We start from the raw sequence: 22,785 nt of genomic DNA, 5'->3' as shown, positions 1-22,785 counted from the left end.
TGCGGGGGCGGAGGCGAGCAGTGGGTATATGTCGGCTGGGTTCCCGGTGTTGGCTCCCGGGGGTGCAGCTCTCACTGGGAAGTCGGGGCTCCGTGTGGATGCGGGGAAAAGTGTCGGGCATCGTCCTGTCAGCCTGTAGTTTGGGCTGTTAAGTTATCTGAGCCGTTGGTCGCAGGCTCTCTAGCGCGCGCACTGTGGCGATAGTTGTCACTCTAATGACGTCATTTTGGAGCAAGACAGACAGACAGGCAGACAGACAGAATGAATAAGGCAATTATATATATAGATGCAAAAATATATATATGATAAATATATATGACGTATTAGTTGAAATTTTGGCCAAAATACAGATACCTCATATATATTTATCATACATATTTTTTTGCAGTTATCATATCTTTGTACAGGATGCAGCCAGGCCCATTAATGTGGGCCTTGTAAACTAGGGTCTCCGTTCCTGTGTGGTGCACTTATATACGGTAGTGCTGGGCAGTTCGCCTAGTCTAACAGTATGGGCGTCATCGATAGGCTGTAAGCCAGACACTGTGCACCTACATGTGTGAACGGCGCCCCATACAAGGCATTTGTGTGGAATTTTATTACTAGGCAATCACCCCCTCCATGGAGTGGCAGTGTGAGTGGTTGCTCCATCAGTTTCTGCACATGTTGCCTTCATCTTTATTAAGCAGTTTAGCTGCATCTTGTGAGTGCATTTGTTTCTGTGGCCTGGGCAGGTAAACATTATTGCCCTTTTTTGCTGTGAATTTTTCAGAATTTTCGGGAGATAATTCCACTTCTTGTGGATTAACTCAACAACCTGCCCAGTGCAATATTACATAGAAGTATAGGTAAATGTGTGAGGCTATATAATATTTGCATGAAGCTGAATAGTGGGCCCCCAGAGTCAGTGTTACTGATTAAGTAAATATGTACATAGTAAAATTACATGTAAATTATTAGGGTACTTAGCTGACACTATTTTGATCAAAAAGGCAGAAAAACCATCCCATCGTAGCAAAGGATTGTCCTATACTATTAAGTTGTTGCTTTTTGTCATTACTCAATTATGTTATGGGAGGTCGTTGATGCTGATGACGTCCCAATTTCAGATGCATGCCATAGGTGCCCGATGAGAAAAGCCAAAGAAACACTGAAGTGATTGACAAAAACATAAATCAAAAATAAATGAATAAAAAAATGACGGAATTGCAATCACCCTTCAATCTTCTAAAAAAATTCCTACAAATAAATTCTACTATGGAATTCTGGGAGCCAAAAATTTTAAAAATCCCCTTTGAATCTTCCTCTTATCCTCTTAATGTGTTTTGCATGTTAAGAACCAAGTAATGTTGCATTTCAACAACCATAACTTGTTCTTCATTTTGCATCTATACAATGAATCTAATTTTTTAGTGGATAAAGTTGTATTTTTAGGTAAGTATGATTTTGTGATGTTTAAAATGTATTGAATATATTTTATTTTTTGAAGAATGGATGAAAAAAGTAGCCGTCCATAATTACTGTTTTGTTTTTTTACTGTATAATAATACCCAAAATGGAGATTTTAATTATGCTGTAAACTTAATTGTATTACAGTTTGTTTTTTTTACTTTTTATTTTGGTACAATGGTACATGGCACATGAAGGTGTTTTCCCAGTTTTACGGTGTTAATGACCTTCAACTGTCGCAAATGTTTTGTGCAACTCAAAGAAGCTTTGTTTTCTTCCCAATTAGACAATTTTTTTTATAACAGACCAAGGTGCCATAGGGGCAGGGAAAAGTCTGAGCTGACAGAAGTTTTACATGTTTTCCATGCAGTATTGCATATCTATATTCCTATATTAATTGTTCCACATATCTTAGCACTACAGAGTGCAACGGTCTCCTTTTTGTTACTGTTTGATATTCACTTTGCACGTGTTCACATTAGAAAGGTAGGAAGTGCCATCAGTCTTTTTTTCAGCTTACAGGGTTATGCCTTCTGATTGAGCGCTCCTGCTTTCCAGCCTCAGGTGATTATAATTCTTCATTTGCAGGTTCCTGTCCGCCCATAAATTGGAGGTTTTATAAGCCAAAGAAAGGCATTAGAGGAGGCAAGGACCCAATAATAAGATGTTGCCTTAACATTAGCTGTGTGGCTCACATAAAACTGGCCATTTTTGTGTGCTAAGTATATCATTTTTCCATAGCAGTATTGCATGTCTATTTCTTATATTCATTGCTACACATATCTTAGCACTGCAGAGTGCAACTGTCTCTTTTTATTACTATGTTTCATGCTCAATATGCATCTGTTCACATTAGAAAGATATTTATTTTGTTGTTGTTTTTTTTTTCTTTCATGACATAAAAGTTGAATAACTCCTTTTTGGCTGCTTTCACACTTTTTTTCTATTGTACGTTATGCATTTTATTCCTATAAAGAAGCTATGGGAAAAAAAAGAAACAAAAAATTGCATGTCTAAATGCATGCTGCATTTGGAAATCAATCCAAAAAGCTAAAAAATTAACTAAAGCCATGAAAAAAATGATGCTACAAAAAACACACTTTGTTGTCATTTTAATTTTGTCTTAGTAACTTAAAGCTAATATCTCATCACAAATATTTTTGCCATAAAAAAAGCAAAATATGAAACTATCAAAAAAGTAACCATCCACCCACCATACTTAATTGATACCATACATTTCCCATACCTGGTTCCTCAGTTGTGCTGCCATTGCCACTCTCAATCAGATCACCAGTCCATTCTAGAACATTTGCACTATGCCCTCCCGTTATTACATTGGTCAAATCAATCACTGATCTCGGGGAGACCAGCCAGAGAAAACACTGCCGGCAGCCAACAAAGGCGCTCAAAACAGTGAAATCCTAGGTTTCCCTTGTCATATCTTTTAACTCGTCAAAGAATTGGATATTGACTAAAAGGGACATTTAATATGGTGGTTATAGTGGTCTCCTAAAAAGAGCCACTTCTTGGCCAGGTCCTTCCCGGAGGGATATCTGGCTAGTTCTGTGTCGAGACTCCTAACAGAGGCTCCACGGACCTTTTTTGTTATTACATTGGTGTGAGATGGACCATCGCCAATGATGACAGTGGTCTGTCTATCTAAAGACAGAGGTTATAGACTTTCTACAGAGTTACCCGTGCCTTTACTGCATCCATTTTGGAAAGGAGAGAATGGCTGATGATCTGCCGGTGGGTGGAAACGGCAGTAGAGGGTCGGACTCCAGATATGATGACTATACGTGAAAAATAAATAATCACATTTACATTTGGTGGTTGGAGTGTCACTTTAAATAGATTTTTTAATTGAATACATAGTAAAACTTGATATACCACATTATATCACATACTATAGTCTTCTTTTCCATCTCACACTCTGCATCGGATGATAGCCTAAAATTAATAGCTGTGGAACCAATTCCAAAATTTGTTTAACTCAATCCAAAGACTTACTTGGCTTCTGGGTGGGAATTTAACAACCTTCAGGCGTAGACAGCATCTGCCAGTTTGCACGTATTCAGCTGTACTTGGGCACCTTGACTTGAGTTGATGCCAGAAGTCTTCTTTGATGATGTATACGTACTTATTACATGATTATCTGTCATGTATGTAAATAGTTTTCATTGTTAGTCACAGACCTGTTACAATGTAATTATGAGATCTTTCACTCCTTTCCCTTAATGTCTGAGCTAACAGAAAAGTCATAAATGTAACCTTACCAATGCCCCTAGCATTGTCAATGGTACATACGAATCTTCTCCAGGTGCCAGCTACTTCATATTGCCAAATACCAGTCATTCTGAGTCATATATGCAGATGACGGACATACTAAGCTCATATGTGAGCTCAAAATTGTAAAAGGAACTGATATTTCTCAGAAGTTCGTGAGGATGAACAAATTGGATTTTAAAACTATAGCCACAAGTCTAAGAAAAATAGGAATAAGAAAACTGATTGATGTGAGTCCTAAACTGATCGAATAGTTGTAGTGAGAAGGCAGCACTTATAAGAGTAGGAGAACCTGTAATACCTACTGTATATATCAATAAGTAGAACAAATTATGTTAACACATTGGGTAAAAGTAAAGGTTCTGAACGTTGAATTGTCCATTTATAAATGAACATTGTCAACAACTACTTTTCCAAGATCATGTACAAAGAAAGTTTAACTATTTTGTGAGAAATTACAAAGCTTTGTATAGTCATTTCTCACCACTTTAAAGATCTCTGCTGTCATTGAAAGGAAAGCCATCTTGTTTATATCCTATGTTGGTCACACAGAAGCAATGCGTGATAAGGACTGAGTGTCAACTCCTTAGATTAAAATTCAATTTACTGACAATGAAATTTTGTCAGTTATTTATATTTAACTATTTTACTCGCTTATATAGCACGATTAATTCCACACCGCTTTACATTATCACTCACTGTTTACCTCTGGGCTCACAATGCTGCTGACAACCAGATTTGTTCATCCCAGCTATGAATGGCACAGACAAGAATTACCCTTTAATCCCTTCATGACCTATGAAGTACTAGTACGGTACATCATAGGTCATGTCCCAGCCTTTGATGCAGGCTCGCACACGGACCCCGCACCTTTCCCTACACATGTCAGCTGATCTAACCATGTGACATGTGCCTCTAACAGTGGTGGGCAGATCGGAGATCCGCTGCTGTTAACTAGTTAACTTCCGCTGTCAATCTCTGACAGCGGGATTTAAGAGGCGCCGGTGGGGACTGTGTCATTCCCCGCTCCCAACAGCATTGGAATCCCATACGCTGTTTTGATCCCCTAATGGATTGTAAAAATAATAAATAAAACAAAAAATTGGTCTTTAGTCCCTGGTTTATTGATACTCACTACAGATAAATCAGACAGCTACAGGCTACAGCCCCTAACTGTATGCTTATCTTGGCTGTGTATCAAAATACGACAGACCTCATTCAATGTTTTTAAATTATTTAAATTAATAAATTAAAGACATTGCGTAAGATCCCTCCAATTATGATGCCCAGTCATAAAAAAGCTGACAGCTGATTGCTTGTATTCTCAGGCTGGGAAGGCCCATGGTTATTGGCCATCCCAGTCTAAAAGTAGCAGCTTGCAGCAGCCCAGGATTGTCGCATCCATTAGATATGACAATTCTGACAATTTACTTGGTTCATCCCGATTGCCCTTGTGCGGTGGAAATCGACGTAATGTAAGGGGTTAATGACAGCTCACAGCTACCACTAAGCTCTAAATTAGCAATATAAGGGGTCTATGAGACCTCCCACTACTAATACTGTAAGTGAAAATAAATAAACACAAACCCCCAAAACACCCAGGTTTGCCATAATCCACACAAGGTATCACAATGATCCAGGCTCTGCTACATCCTAAAGTCGCAGCAAGAGCACAGAACATGAGCACCTACTGCGACTTCAGGCAGATACTGACTGAGCCGCAGCTGTGAGTGGTGACATCACTGAGTTTATGTGTGGTCACAGCTGGAGGTTCCCATGGTACCCACCTGTGACCTCAAGTAAGCTCACCTCAGGTGAACTAATTGAACTCAGTGACCTCACCTCAGTTGAATGAGTTCAATTAGACTTGCATCTCCTGACAGAAAACCCCGTTTTTTTGGCCAAGAACCTCAGACTTCATAATGACATTTATACACCCAAATTCCTGCACCAAATCTGCATCTCCTGGCAAAAAAATTGCATGAATACTGCATCAAAAACACATTGCGTTTAGAGGTGTTTTTTTTTGCCAGAAGATTCAGACTTGATGCTGGAATTTGGTGTATAAATTTCAACACCAAATGGCTGAGAAACAGAAAAACTGCTAAACACCATAGACTGTCTTAACAGCTCTACAGAGTATTGCAAATCACCGATTGGACAACCTTCAAGGCAATCAATCCATGTCAGTCACATCCATGTAAAGGTGCTGAGTAGACTAAAGGAGATTTTGGCCCTGCAGGCTAAGAGTAGAAATGAGGAGAAGATAAAAAGGGGAGGTTAAGTGCCAATGGGGAGAGCATGTGAGGCATCCTCTTGAGATGCTAACAGTATATGTGAATTAGGCTTAATCTACTAATTTGGAGTATGTTATGCTGGGGATTGAAATAGCCTAATTCCTGTGTAGGCAGATTGAAGAAAAATGGCAGTCTTTATTTTGAGGCACTAACCAGGTGTGGATGAAGTATAAAGTATTAAAAATATACAGTTGTGGGTTTTTTTGTCCAATTTTTGTAACTGATGCATTCCAATATTAGTTCATGCTTTATTAATGTATCTTTATATGCACTACATATACAGTAATTTATTTCTAAGATTTTTTTTTCAAAAGCATGCAAAAACACAGCAATTCTGTAATTTTTAGGTTTTGGTTTTATAGTGTCCACTAATTAAAATTAATGTTAAATTTACTCTGTAAGTCAGTATGATTATGATGATTCCAAGTTTCAATAGTGCTTAATGGATGTGCTAATAGATGTACTAAGATGGAGATCATATAGACAACTTTCCAACCAACCCATTCATAAACTGAAATATTGTTGTGGGAAATAGATTGACAGAATGAGCTCCTCCCTTGGACTATATAATTAAAGCGGATAAACTAGTGGGATTAGAGCTAGTGGTCCATTAGCAATTGGATCCAGGCAGCATAGTAGAGCTCCGCTGATGTTGATGCCATCAATGTACCAATATGACAAACTTCATTGTTCGGGAATTAGAATCTATACACAATGTACATTTTGATCATGGGTTGACAATTAATAAAATAAAATACAGCACTACATTAATATACATGTTGATCCAGTCTTCCACATAGGTCCAGTAGGAAAATTGATCCCTTCCAGGGCAATCAATGCGCCTTTAGCAGGGCCGATTTTGGTTTGTTATTAAGTGCCAGTCAACTGTTTACAAGTCAATCAAGAAACATTTATTGCCGGTTTACATGTGTGAAAACTGATGGAAAGAGAATAATCGTTAATCCATTTACTGGTACATTCTTGGTTGCCTCCCTTGAGTTACCATGGGCTCTCGCGGCGCACCCAAGGTAATTTCCTCACATGTCTGCTGATCCGATCAGAAGAAATATGTCGTTAACAGGCACAGGTGTATTGGAGATCCACCCGCGCCTGTTAGCTCCTTAGATTGAGCTGTCAAATACTGACAGCACAATTTAACTGGCCATGGTGGGGATCGTGCTGTTCCCCACTGCCATTAGCAGCCCCGTGACATGATCACAGAGTGCCAATGTGTTTCCATGGTAACATGGGGTCAGCTGATGACCCCGACGCTGCCATGAATCACTTCCTGTGAGCGACAGCACTCCCACGATATGAGCATCTATGCAGATCAGAGCAATGCTGCTCTGATCATCAGAAATGTAGCAGAGATTTGACTGTGCAGACTGTGCAGCCATAAAGTCCCCTAGGGGGTCTAGTGAAATTAATAAAAAATGTAAAAAAAATGTTTTAAAAATATGAAAAGATAAAAAAAACTAAAAGTACAAATCACCCCACTTTCGCCCCATTGAAAATAAAACACTTAAAAATAAAAAATACACATATTTGGTATTGCCGCTTTCAGAAATGCCCGATCTATCAAAATATCAAATAATAATAACAGGCAATTAAAACTTAGTATCTACACAAAAATGGTATAATTAAAAACATCATCTCAAGACACAAAAAATAACCCATCACTGAGCCCCAGATCCCGCAAAATGACAACGCTACAGGTCTCGGGAAATGGTTACAAAAACGCAATTTTTTTTTGGACAAACGTCTGAATTTTTTTCACCACTTAGAGAAAAGTATACATGTTTTGTATCTGTAAACATGTACTGATGTGAGGCATCATACTGACCTATCACTTTTACCAAATAGTGAACATGGTGAATAAAAAAACCCAAACAATCGTGCATTTGCACTTTTTTCTCTATTTCTCCACATTTGGATTTTTTTTCCAGTTTTCCAGTACACTATATGGTAAAACCAATGGTTTCATTGAAAACTACAACTTGTCCCACAAAAACTAAGCCCTCGTATGGCAAGATTGACAGAAAAGTAAAAAGTTATGTCTCTCGGAAGAAGAGGAGAAAAACAAAAGAAGGGAAGAAAATGAAAGAAGGGGAGAAAACGAAAATGAAAAATGGAAAATTGCTTGGGCGTAAACAAGTTAATAGGATCATTTGGACACCAAACAGCATCATGTTTTCTGCATATGTCCTGCTGATATGGATTATTGTAATGCCAGCATAAATGATCTGATCACACATTTTTCTGATTTGGCAGGTGATTGACAAAACGTTTAAATAGAACTATAATAGGAAACAAGTTCTCTGGATTGCTTGTTTTCTAAACATCAACTTGTCTACATGGACCTTTAGGCTCGTGCTCATGTTTTTTTCCTCTTCCTCTGAAGTAATAGTGGGATAAAAGGTAATGTTGTTTCCTACTCCTTCCCTTCATTCTTTTCCTTTAACCTCACTTGATTGAACTTGATGGACAAATGTTTTTGAATTTTTTTTTCCAACTGTACTATGTAACAATTGTATCACTACACCAACTGTATAAATAATAATTAATATCAACCTGCTGACAAAATGTTAGCATTTGTTAGTAATTGTCAACTACAATATAATGGAGGTAACTTATATGTCCTGTTCTGTAGATGACCTTTGTCCCGGTCACATTTTGGGGCAGCCAAATCCATTGGCTGATCAAGAGAACGTGTGTTTACGTGTAAGGAAGAATGAAATTTTATGCTGGGAAAAGTCCCTGTTTTTAATAAGCTTTAAACAAAAAAGTCTTCCTTAGGTGTTAATTAGAATCCAGGTTCAGGTGCTAACCTCTTTGACTGAGCGTGTATATTGAGTAATCGCAGGAAAGAGGCCAATTTCAGGCACAGCAGCAATTACTGAATTAGTAGAAAAGTTCACGTAGCGCTTCAGATTTCAGATTATTACTAGGGTTTCAGAAGGACAGGTAATCCTAAGAATCTGGGAATAGCTGACACCTGTGTTTCTATATGTGCATATGGACTTTATAATCAATCACAGTCTCACTTCCTAATTTACACTTTCTAGTTTGTGAAAACTGTTTTGTAAATTTTATATTGTGAAGTTCCATGTAATGGTTAAATTTAGAATGTCACAAAAAGAATTTATGGAAAGATCTAACATTGATACTAACTTGTGTAGACAACGTAATGAACTGGTCTTAATGTAATTACAAGATTTCTTTGCTATAACCAGTTCTGATTTTAACTTGAAATTCAAAGCTGAAAATCTTCAGAGGTTCTTACCTGTGACGAAACACTTCCCACAACAGGATAGCATAGCTTGTCTTATTGGCCTAGTTTAATTTGCCTCCAGGTGTTGGACACTTTAAACTCTCCTCAGATATCAGACAGGTGTTACCAGAAGCCTAGAGGTAGACCACCACCATGATTCACTAAAAAGAAGACAGATATTTTATCCTGAAATCTGAAAATGAAGGAAAAATATTATATATATATATATTTAAAAAATAAATAAATATATATATATATATATATATATATATATATACACACACACACACATATATATATATATATATATATATATATATATATATGTATATATATATATATATACAAGGTGGTCCAAAAGCAGGTGTACAGTATGTGCAATAGGGTTGTGAAGGAGGAGATTTATCAAACATGTTGTAAAGTGAAACTGATTCAGTTGCCCTTAGCAACCAATCACATTCCACTTTTCATTCTTCACAGACTCTTTGGAAAATGAAAGTTGGAATCTGATTAGTTGCTAAGGGCAACTGAGTCAGTCTCACAGATCCAGTTTTCACAGATAAATCTCCCCCAAATCTGTTTTCAGATAATTCAGATAACCCATAATGGCAAATAATTTAAATACAGATCAAAGAGAACGGATTTTGAAGGAATATTGGAAATCTCAAAATGCTGAAACCATTAGAGCAAATTGGGTTGAAATATTTGGTACTCAAGCCCCAAAGAGACAAACCATTTACCACATTCGTGACAAATTCGATGCCACTGGCTCAATCCTTAATACTCCAAAAACTGGTTGACCCAAAACAGCCTGTACGGAAAACAATAAACAACTTGTTGCTGAAACATTTGTTCAGAGTCCAAAAAAGTCCACCAGAAGAGTCTCTTTATAATTGGGAAATTCACGAGCTTCTATCATGCAAATCCTGAAATCTATTGGGTGGAAAGCTTATCATCCACATCTAATTCATGGTTTATTGGAGGATGATCCAGACAGGCGGCTGTAATTTAGTGAGATTATGCTTAACGAAATTGAAGAAAATCCAGTAATTTTAGATAACATTATGTGGAGTGATGATGCTTCTTTCAAATTATCCGGCCATATTAACAGACATAATTATATTTACTGGTATAATGAGAACATGCATTTAACATTAGAGCAACAACTAAATGAGCCTGGTGTCAGTGTTTGGGGAGGTATTTCAAGTTTTGGTGTTTTAGGACCAATATTTTTTGATGGAACAGTCACAGGAGATAAGAATCTCAAAATTATAATCAAGTTGTTCCCCAGTTACAGCAACAGCCTAATTCAAATGACCTTTATTTCCAACAAAATGGGGCCCCTCCACATCATTCAAGAGTAGTACGTGAGTATCTTAATGAAACATTTCCTAATAAATGGATTGGCTGAAGAGGCCTACTTGATTGGCGTTCACCAGACTTGACCCCAATGGATTTTTTCTTTTGGGGAGTACTCAAGGACAAAGTTTTTAGTCGAAAACCCCAAAGTGTCAGTGATTTGAAAAATTACATAAGAGATGCATTTCAAGAAATGAATACCCAAAGAGACTTGTGCAAAAATGTTTGTCGAAGCATAAGAGGCAGACTTCAAAGCTGTGCAAATTGTAATGGAAAACAGTTTGAGCACCTGCGTTGATAAAAATTAAAGGCTTTTGTATTATTGTTCAGAATAAAATTTAATTGTCAAGAAATGTTATTATTTTCTGTCCACCTACTTTTTGACCACCCTGTATATATATATATATATATATATATATATATATATATATATATATATATATATATATATATATATATATAATGTTGCTAGTCAAACCCAGGAAAAAGTACAGTGTGCTGTCTTCAGAGGCTTAAATAGGCAAATCATGGAGTCTAGAGAGTATAAATCCTAGCATTAGAATTAAAGGTTTATTAAAGGATTTTTTTGGATGCAACAAGTTATCACTACATGAGCGAGTACTATTTATTATTATTATTATTATTATTATTATTTTTTTATAGAGCACCATTGATTCCATACTAAAATACTCATATTTGCTATACTCATAACGAGTACTTTGTTATATTTGCGTTTTCGTTCTGAATAGCGTGTCCAATGCAAGTCAATGGGAAATGCGAGTAATTTTCTGCTGGACCCAACAAAGAGGTCTGAGAGCCTGAGGAAAAGGATGAAATGGATAGGAAAGTGATGAAACTGAATGGGGTGAGGCTGGAGAATATGTCCACAATCTCCCCCTCTCTCTCTCTATCCCGCAAAATTGCGGCAGAAGGACTTTTATAGACCTTATAATGCTGCGCAGCCAGTCAAACGACCAAGATGGCTGCTTCATCACTGTGATTGGTTAAGAAGCCCAGCATGTTTAGTGGCTGCAAATCAGGTGCCAAACTTGCTGGGTGGGACATACAAATATCACGAGGCAAGTACACAAAAACATGCAATGTAAGGAGTAACCCGAATACCGTACTATCCGTGTGAGTAACGAATAGTAATGATTACACTTGCTCATCATTAGTTATCACCTATCACAGGATGTAAGGAGTCCAACTACCCAACAATGACCCGAATAGTGCACTTTTGTTCCTGTTAGAAAAGAGCAGATGTTGACAATCTCAACTGCCCCTCCATTCCTTCTCTCTGGGGCTGCAGAAATGCTGTATTTGGCTTCCAGTCCAAAAGGGAGTAAATGTAAAGTTTGGTGAGCATGCACACTACTACTACAATTTATTCTACTCTTGTGTCCAGTGGGAATCCTAGTGGTTGGCCATCCTCCCATCTAAAAGTTTGCGTTAGACAGGTGAAAACTTGTTCCAACTTTTTAAAGCACACCAATCACCAGGATTTTCCTATATAAACTAAAGCCAGTGCTATACTGGCACTATCATACTGATTCTATACATACCTTTAGGTGTCAGATTGTATGTATACCTTTTGAAATACCGGCAAATAAAGTTACAGAGATGTACTGCTATTTGATTGGCAGCAGCTGCCAAATAGCTAATAGGTGGGTTGGGTTTTGCTATCTATTCATGCCCCTGTCTGCTGCCTGGCCTCTGTAGATATTAGACTAGATTTGCTGCATTTCTAACATGCCCCTATCACGTGACAGAAATTACTCCTTCCTGGAAGGAGCCCATACAGTCAAGCATCTACAAAGGCCAGGCAGCAGACAGGGGCAGAAATAGATAGCAAAACCCAACCCACCTATTAGCTATTCGGCAGCTGCTGCCAATCATAAAGCAGTTAATTTCTGTAACTTTACTTGCCTGTATTTCAAAAACTATATGATCAATGTAATCAGTCAGTCAATCAGCACTTCTCTGCAAGATCAGCGTTGGAGCTTGGCTCAGCTGACAGCCAGTCTCCTGCATTAACAGCCAGGTTCACTGTCGGCACCGCTCCTGGCAGATTAACCCTCTAGATGCCATTATTGATAGCGATCGCAACATTTAGAAGGTTGTGTGAGGGAGAGGGCTCACTCTCTCATCTCCATCAGCACCCCCATGATAAAATCATGTAGCACTGATGGTTGTCATAGCACCTGGAGGTCAAACAATGACCTTCTGGTGTGACAGGTATGGTGGCCTGTTAAACCCAACCATCTGTCAGTGTGATCAGACAGGTCTCATGTATTGAAATACAAATCTATTGTAATGCATGAGACCAGTGATCACAGAGGGACTAAGTAAAAAAAAATTGTTAAGAAAAAAAATTGCAAAATTATAAAAAAAATTCTACCCCCTAACAAAATAAATAACAAAAAATATTATACCAAAAAATAAGAATATTTATGTAAAATAAAAAATAAACTAAAATACCATATCACCGCATCCAGAATGACACAATCTATAATACTGTCCCACCATTTAACCCCTATATCTCAAAAATATGTGATTCAGATGGAACCCCGGGATGGAAGATTCCCTATAATGAGTCAGATGGAAACACTTTGGACTCTCTCCTACTTATGATCTGGCCAAGTCCATCTTTTTAGGCGTGCAGAAAAGGGATGTAAACACCCACTTTTGTGCACAAGTTAAAAACTAGATACTGCCAAACAGAAGCCACACAGAGTCCACAGTATCTCTGCTGCCTCATTAGTGAATTGATCTGTCGCGGTTTCATCGGAATCACGTAATTTTTAGATTTAGTTGGAAATATTGATGTAAGTGCTCAGCATAGAGCACAGGGTAAATGAAAAACTGATCCAAAATGTTCTGTACCCCAAAATGCCACCAATAAAAGCTTCTACTGACCCCACAAAAATAAGTCCCCTCTTAGGTTCATCATCTGTTAATAGAAATACTGGTAACACAAAGGCTCAGGAGAAGCACTATGGTTCATCTCAAACCAAATTAAATCCTGTAAAGTCTGCACTTCCAAATCCAAATGCTCCCTACCTTCTGAGCGTCCATGTGTTTAGCATTTCTGTAGAAAGGAGAGCCCACTTAATTTACAGGTTGCAGGTCTCCAGAAGCTCAAACTGGGAACAATGTACGGGCATTACAATGTACTAGGCAGTACAATGGCAGATCGCTATTTTCACTCTGCAACATCCATTGCTGTTTGTTTCTGGAAATCACCCATGGGTCAAAATTGTCACTAAACCCATTGATGAATTCCCAGAGTGATGTAATTTGTAAATTGGGGTCACTTGAGGTAGGTTTCTGCTCCTCTGGCACTTATGGGCTCTGTATATAGAGTCTGGAAATTATTCTTGGAAGCTCTGCTCTCCAAAAGTCAAACAGTGCTCCTTCCCTCCCGATTCTCGCCATGTGGCCAAATGGTACTGTACAGTCACATATAGGGTATTGTCACATTCTAGAGAAATTATAGCAATTATGTGGCAATATTTAACTATTTTCCCTTGTGAGAATGTAAAATCTGGGCTAAAACAACATTTTAGTGGTAAAAATGTAATAATTTTTTCTTCACTGATAATGGTATAACATTTTATGAAACATGGGGTGTCACTATACTCACTGCACCACCTGATGATCAGAGGTGGTTTTTAAAATGGAATCACTTATGTGGGGTTCTGCTGTTCTGATACCTTAGAGGCTCTGCCAATTTAACATTGCATCTGCAAACCATAACAGCAAAATGTGTGCTCCGATATGGTGCTCCTTCCTTTCTGAGCTTTGCACTGTGCCTGAAAAATTTCTGATCACATATTGGATATTCCCAGATTCAGGGGAAACTGTGTAACAAATTTTATGGTCCCTTTTCTCCTGTTATTCTTGTGAAAATTAAAACTTTGGGCCTTCAGTAGAGATGAGCGAGGTTTGAGGTTCGCCAATTTCATGTTCGATTGATTTTGGGGGGTGTTCGACGAACTCGAGCTTTTTGCTAAAAGTTCGACAGTTCGAATTACGTTCGAGAACAGTTCGATCACCAAAAGCGTGGCTTTTCACAGTAAGGCTATGTGCGCATGTTGCGTATCTGCATGCGTCCTGCGTCCCCAGCACAATCCCTCTCTCCTTCCTACTCACCAATCACGGGCGCCTCGCTGCACGGCTGTCACAAATCTCCAGCGGCATTTTCTCTTTTGAAAATGGCTGCTGCTTCATTATTCAATTAGTTATTCCGTGCTTTCCCCACCCACCGGTGCCCATGCTTGGTTGCAGTCAGACACACCCCCACGATGAGTGACAGCTGTCTCACTGCAACCAATCACAGCCGCCGGCAGATGGCTCTATATCATGCAGTAAAATAAATAAATAATAATAAAAAAAAATGCGGTTCCCCCATATTTGATACCAGCCAGGATAAAGCCACACGGCTGGAGACTGGTATTGTCAGGATGGAGAGCACCACATTATGGGGAGCCCACCACCCTAACAATATCACCCAGCAGCCGCCCGGAATTGCCGCATCCATTAGATGCAACAGTCCCGGGACTCCACCCAGCTCCCCCCGAATTGCCCTGGTGCGGTGGCAATCGGGGTAATAAGAGGTTAATCATGACAACCGTCTCCCCGAGACACCTTCCATAATCAACCTGAAAGTGAAAGGTAAAGAAACACACAGCGAAAAATCCTTTATTTGGAATAAAAGACAAAAAAACCCTGATTTACCTCTTTTTTAATCCTAAAACAACAATCCAGGTCCGAAGTAATCCAGATGACACTGTCAGCTCTGCTACATGAATATGACAGGGAGCGCGTTGTGTCCTCTCCACGTAGCACCTGAACTGAACCGCGCTGTAATCTGAGACTTCAGTCTGCACTGCAGAAGTCAAGATTACCAAATCTGCCTACGTTTTTCATTAGAGCCAGTAGCTCAATGGTTAGAGCCAGTAGCTCAATGGTTAGAGCGTTCAACTCAGATGCATAACTTCATGAGTTCAAATCCCATCCATCCCGGTAAAAAACTGAATTTCGTGAAATGATTAAAAAAAAAATCGACATGAGCTTTGCCCCATTTTGTGTCCAGCTAGGTACAACTAGGCAGCTGGGGATTGGAATCCACAGCACAGGTTAGCCCGAGCTTTCTGGGCCCCTCTGCTACGAATTGCAGTCCGCAGCCACCCCAGAAAATGGTGCTTTCATAGAAGCGCCATCATCTGGCGCTGTATCCATTTCTTCCAGCTGCCCTGAAGCCGGGTGGCTTGTTGGGTAATAATGAGTTAATACTAGCTTTGTTTTACTAGCTAGTATTAAGCCAGAGATTCTTAATGTCAGGCAAGTTTGACCCGGCCATTAAGAATCTCCAATAAAGGGTTAAAAAAAAGACACCACACAGACAAATTTTTTTTTACTAGAAATAAATACATAGACACACTTAGAGACTTCATGTTTATTACTCCCTGTCAGCCCTCCACGATCCATGGTCTTCTGTCTTCTTTCTCCTTCAACCCATTCAGCTCTGCTACATCAGGCAACACTGCATGGGAGGAAAAACGCTGCTGCTTCCATGCAGTCTATTCACTCAGTGAGTGAGCAGAAGCTGCGTGTTGTAAGTGGTGACGTCACTGCTGACAAGCGGGTTACCATAGCAACGGTGCTCCGATCACGTGATTCCCGGTGCCGCTGCGGGCTGTAAGAGGTGACGTCACTGCTGACAGGCGGGTTACCATAGTAGCGGTGCTCCGATCAAGTCTCCCGTTATTTACCGGCTGTGACAGCTAGTCCCTGTATGTGGGCTGACTCTGTAAAGAGCGCACACATGCAGGAACGGGGAGTTGACCATGTGTCAGAGCATTTCGCCGGTACATGGACATGCTGTAACGATCACCGCGTACCGGAGAGATGCACTGACAGGACCTAGCATGATGTCATAGCCACGTGACCAGTCTGTAGCCAATGAGATAATAGACACGTGACTGGTCACATGCTATTTTGACGTCACGATAGGTTCTATCATCAGTGCTGGCTACTGGGAGGACGCAGCGATTATCGGAAGGAAAAGCGGCGGGAGACAGAGTGCAGGACACGTCGCAGGGGCCTGTAAGTGTTATGGCAATGTTTATTAACTGTATGTGTACATGTAAAATGTGTTTTTATGTGTTTGTGTTTGCCTCCCATTGTTTTCAATGGGGTTCGAGAGGTTCGTCGAATGGTTCTTCGAACCGAACTCGAAAGGAGCCTCCGTTCGACGAACCAAACCGAACTCGAGTCTTCAGAGGCTCGCTCATCTCTAGCCTTCAGCATCATTTTTGTTGACATAATATTTCATTTTCACTGCCCGATACTATAAAATTCTGTGAAGAAACAATGGGTCAAGATGCTCAACACATCCCTAGATAAGATCATCATAAGAGAAGGTAAACTCGTGGCACACGCTGTTGTTTAAAAGTCATGCTTTTTTATAAATCCATAAAAGGTAAGTGGGTCCTAGACCAGATGCTGGCAGTCATTTCACGTTCACGTTGCGAAACCGCCTCCAGAGTGCCAGCATCTGGTCTCAGACCTGATTATACTTTCTCTTATGATGATCTTCACTGGACTGATTCTTTTCTGGTGAGCACCACTGAACAGAGCCTTGGTGGTTATTGTCGCTCCCCCGTCCCTCACAGTATTGAATCAGGTGACCCGGTAGTGCGGTACCACATCTGTTTTCCTTGTTTGACACCCCTAGATAATATCTTTGAGGGGGTGTCGTTTCCAAAATGGTCAATTTATTCCAGACGATTGTGCACTCCAAAAATTAAATTACACTACTTCTCTTCCAAACCCAACTATGTGCCCAAACAAAAGTTTTCTGACTACATACTGGGTATTCTGTACTCAGGGTAAATTGCACAACAAACTATGTAACCTATTTTTCTTGTTACCCTTGTGAAAATGAAAAATTCAAGGCTAAAACAACACTTTTGGGGAAAAAAAATAATTTATAACTTTCATTGTCCACTGTATTAAAATTCTGTGAAGAACCTCAAGAGGTGTAGTTTCCAAGATGGGGTCACTTGTAGGGGGTTTGCACTGTTTAGCAAATCAGAGGCTTTGCAAACTTGATATTGCATTCGCTATCTCTTCCAGCCAATTCTGTGCTCCAGAAGTCAAATGGCACTCCTTCCCTTCCAAGCCCTGCCATATACCCATACAGTAGTTTTCCACCATATATGAAATATATTTCTATTTGGGAGAAATTGTACAAAAAATTGTATGGTCCAATTTTTCTTTTTACCCTTGTAATTTTCATGGCTCCCTTTTATACAATTCTGTGAAGCCCCTTTGAGTTCAAAGTGCTCACCAAACTTTTAGATGAATTCCTTTAGGGGGTGTAGTTTCCAAAATGGGGTCACTTGTGGGGGTAATTTTTCCACCACATCTGACAGATTAGTGTACTCAGAAGAAATTGCACAACAAATTGTATGGTGCATTTTTTCCTCTTATGAAAATCAAAAAATAGGAACCAAAGGAACATTTTCTTGCTGTGTTCAAACAGTAGTTTTACACCATATATGGCGTAGTCAGGAAAATTACACAACAAATTATAATATCCAATCTCTCCTGTTACTCTTGTAAAAATGCAAAATTTGGGGCTAAAGCAACATTTTTCTGGGAAAAAGTAGTGTTCATTTTTTTTCCTTCCACATTGCGTTAATACCTGTGATGCACCTAAAGAGTTAATAAACTTCTTCGATGTAGTTTGAGTACATTGAGGGATGCAGTGTTTAAAATGGTGTCAATTTTGGGTATTTTCTGTCACATAGGCCCCTCAAGGTGACTTTAAGGCCTGTTTCACACATAGGGAAAAACAGACGTTTTTCACTGACGTGTTAAAAATGCATATGTTCCTCCGTGTGCCATGATTCACTGCACAAGTGGGTTGTCCATGTGCAATCTGTGTTACGTGATTCGTACTCTGTGATTGCATATGGCGATAAACAAACCTGCCCCCGTTCCTGCTGTCGTTGGTGCTGAAATCTCTGGCTCTGCTGCATCCGGCCGCCGCTGTCTCTTACCTCTGCAGCTATGTCCGGGTCGGCTCTGGCTGCATACATAAATATGCATGCCTGTAATGAGCCGGCTACGAAAAAGCAGAGAGCAGCTGCCAAACACAGCATCGATGGAGACAAGTGAGTTGAGAATGCTTTTTATTTTCAATGTCCGTGTTTCTCTGGTACGTGTTTCACGGACCACACCATAGTGTGGTCTGTGGGACATCAGTGATGCCAGAAAAAAACGGACATGTCTCCGTTCGGCAATCACGGACACGTGAGAAATCACTGATGTGTGCGCAGACCTATTGATTATAATGGGTCTGCGTATGTCAGTGATTCTGGTACGTATTAAAACTAGCACATACGTACCAGAATCAATGACATCTGAAACAGGCTTAAGTGAGATGTGGTCCCTAAAAAAAATGGTTTTATAATTTGTTAGAAAAATGAGAAATTGCTGATAAACTTTTAATCCTTCTAACTTCCTAACAAAAAAAATGTCTCTCAAATGATACTGATATAAAGCAAGCATGTAGGAAATAAAATGTATCAGTTATTTTATGTGGTATAACTAACTATCTGGTTTAATGGCATCAAAATTCAAACTTTGAAAATTGTGAAATTTTCAGATATTTTGCCACATTTTCAATATTTTCATAAATAAACCCAAATCTTGTTGACTTAAATTTACAACTAACACAAAGTACAATGTGTCACAAAAAAAATCATTCTGAATCATTGAGCTATGTGGAATTATTGCAGTTATTACCACATAAATTGACACTGATCAGATTTAGAAAATGAGGCTCAGTGATTAATGTACAAAGTGGCTCGGTCCTTAAGGAGTTAAATAGTCAGGCCTGGTTCCTGATCCATCCTCATCAACTTTGAGGCTAGCTGTCACAGAGAGGTGAACTATAGGAGTTAGTGTCCATGCTGATTAGGTACACCTTGTCACTGTTGGATGGCTACTATGCTTTTTTTTTATCAAAATAGTGTCAACTAAATACCCTATGTTATTTACAAATACTATTACTACTTACATATTTACTTACTGCAGAGTATTTGCTCATTTTGTTTTTATCATAGGTCACATACCAATTTTAAGCTTAGCACCACTATGGTCACTCATGGTCTTAAGGTACCGTCACACATAACGAGATCGCTAGCGAGATTGCAGTTGAGTCACAGTTTCTGTGACGCAGTAGCGATCCCGTTAGCGATCTTGTTATGTGTGACATCTACCAGCGATCAGGCCCCTGCTGTGAGATCTCTAGTCGTTGCAGAATGATCCAGGCCATTTTCTTCAAAGGCGATGTCCTGCTGGGCAGGACACATCGCTGTGTTTGACACTGTGTGACAGGGTCACAGTGACTGCTGAGATCGTTCTTGAATCGCTGGTAAGATCTGACTGTTTGACATCTCACCAGCGACCTCCCAGCGACTTACCAGCGATCCCTATCAGGTCGCATCGTTTTCGGGATCACTGGTAAGTCGTTGTGTGTGACTGGGCCTTTAGGCATATCAATAATCTTTGGATGGATATCTTTAAAGTGTTCTTACAGAAAAAAAATATTATCTGCTGCTCCAGTGCTGGAATCATCTTAGTTAACGAGCTCTACTTTTTCTACACCTTATTATAGTAAGAAGTCAAGTCGAATTGGTACTACAATTGATAGGATCTGATAAATATTGGAAATGACTAGTGTAGTAAAATACGGTGTAGATCAGATTGTAAAGTAAAATGCAGACTATAAGGGGAGGAATCCCTGCTCCGTGCATTAGTAATAATCTTTAAAGTGCAGTATCACTGACTACACCTATAACACCTTTATGTGTCTGCTTCTATTACCTAATAGTGACAAGAGGTAAATGTGGACATCGTCTTTATCACACAAGTCAGAGGATTGCTTGGAAAGCTCTTAGCACATTTATGAACTTGCCTTTACTCAGATCTTGTTCTTGTTGTTTAAAGGAAACAAAAAAAAATGAAAGGAAGAAACACATTTTTGGTATTTTGTTAAATAGCTCTGCTTGTATGTGCCTATTTAATTTATCCCATCTTAAACCTCCCTGACATGTGTTGATTGCTATAATGTAGGTGTCCTGCAGGTGTGTGGGCTGTCATGTTCTTGGTGGTGTTTGCTTAAGATAGTTTACTGTCTGGAAGTTTTGATATCTTAGAGCTGCTCCAAGTCGTGGCATGAAGGAGCTTGTATCCTCAGCATATGAGTAAGTTTGCTAGTCCTTTCTAATCTATGCAAGGGAAGCTGTAAATGTTTTAGCACTAAGCCATGTCCATAGGAAATGAAAAAAGCAATGTTCCGAAATTTTGCGTAAGCCCGGTAATTGGTTCTTGAAATCAAAAGGAGTAGATAGAGAAGATCTTTCTAAAGAGAACTAAGATGTCTGACGAGGTAAGATGTGAGAAATGTTCAGTAATTGCACTCTGAACTCATCTAGCATGATTACACTTCATATATATATACATATATATACACATATATATATATATATATATATATATATATTTATATATATATAAATATATATATATATATATATATATATATCTAGTAGTAAGAGGTGCAGAGGTGCAGAGGTGGTATGCGATAAAACATCGCATTCTACTCGGATCAATATTAGCCTATGTGCCAGCACCCATGAGCGATTATTTTCTCAGCCCTAATCGAACTGAGAAAACAATTGCAGCATGCTGCGACTGTAATGCAAGATTCTTTCTCTCACACCTATTCAAGTCTATGGGGTGAGAGAAAAATTGCACTGCACTCGCAGTACACCGGTGTACCATGAGTGCAGGGCGAGAATGGCAATAGCTGGCTACGGAGGAGAGAGGGAGATAAATCCCTCCCTCCTCTCCACAGCACCGGCCTGCCCCTCCTCAGTGATGGCCTGCCCCTTTTCAGCACCATTCCGCACCTCGCAGATGAGGTCCAATCGCATGATCGGATCTCAGTCGCAGTTACTCTCGCATGACACTCGGCCCCCGCTGTGCTGCCAGCATGAGCCAAGTGTCATGTGAGGTTCACATTAGTCCCCTGTGTGGCCCCGACCTCATAGTATAATTGATGCTTGAATCCTGTTGTGTTCAATTTTAACCCTAAGGACCAATGGTTCCTATCACAGGAATCGAATTTAGGAATCATATCTTAGTATATATATATATATATCTATATCTATATATACTGTTATCTACAGTGCCTACAAGTAGTATTCAACCCCCTGCAGATTTAGCAGGTTTGATAAGATGCAAATAAGTTAGAGCCTGCAAACTTCAAACAAGAGCAGGATTTATTAACAGATGCATAAATCTTACAAACCAACAAAAGTGTGGGTCAATTATTATTCAACCCCTAGGTTTAATATTTTGTGGAATAACCCTTGTTTGCAATTACAGCTAATAATCGTCTTTTATAAGACCTGATCAGGCCGGTACAGGTCTCTGGAGTTATCTTGGCCCACTGCTCCATGCAGATCTTCTCCAAGTTATCTAGGTTCTTTGGGTGTCTCATGTGGACTTTAATCTTGAGCTCCTTCCACAAGTTTTCAATTGGGTTAAGGTCAGGAGACTGACTAGGCCACTGCAACACCTTGATTTTTTCCCTCTTGAACCAGGCCTTGGTTTTCTTGGCTGTGTGCTTTGGGTCGTTGTCTTGTTGGAAGATGAAATGACGACCCATCTTAAGATCCTTGATGGAGGAGCGGAGGTTCTTGGCCAAAATCTCCAGGTAGGCCGTGCTATCCATCTTCCCATGGATGCGGACCAGATGGCCAGGCCCCTTGGCTGAGAAACAGCCCCACAGCATGATGCTGCCACCACCATGCTTGACTGTAGGGATGGTATTCTTGGGGTCGTATGCAGTGCCATCCAGTCTCCAAACGTCACGTGTGTGGTTGGCACCAAAGATCTCGATCTTGGTCTCATCAGACCAGAGAACCTTGAACCAGTCTGTCTCAGAGTCCTCCAAGTGATCATGAGCAAACTGTAGACGAGCCTTGACATGACGCTTTGAAAGTAAAGGTACCTTACGGGCTCGTCTGGAACGGAGACCAT

Source organism: Anomaloglossus baeobatrachus, chromosome 3 (assembly GCF_048569485.1).
Source record: "Anomaloglossus baeobatrachus isolate aAnoBae1 chromosome 3, aAnoBae1.hap1, whole genome shotgun sequence".
NCBI lineage: Eukaryota > Metazoa > Chordata > Amphibia > Anura > Aromobatidae > Anomaloglossus > Anomaloglossus baeobatrachus.
This window is presented reverse-complemented; position numbering follows the sequence as displayed.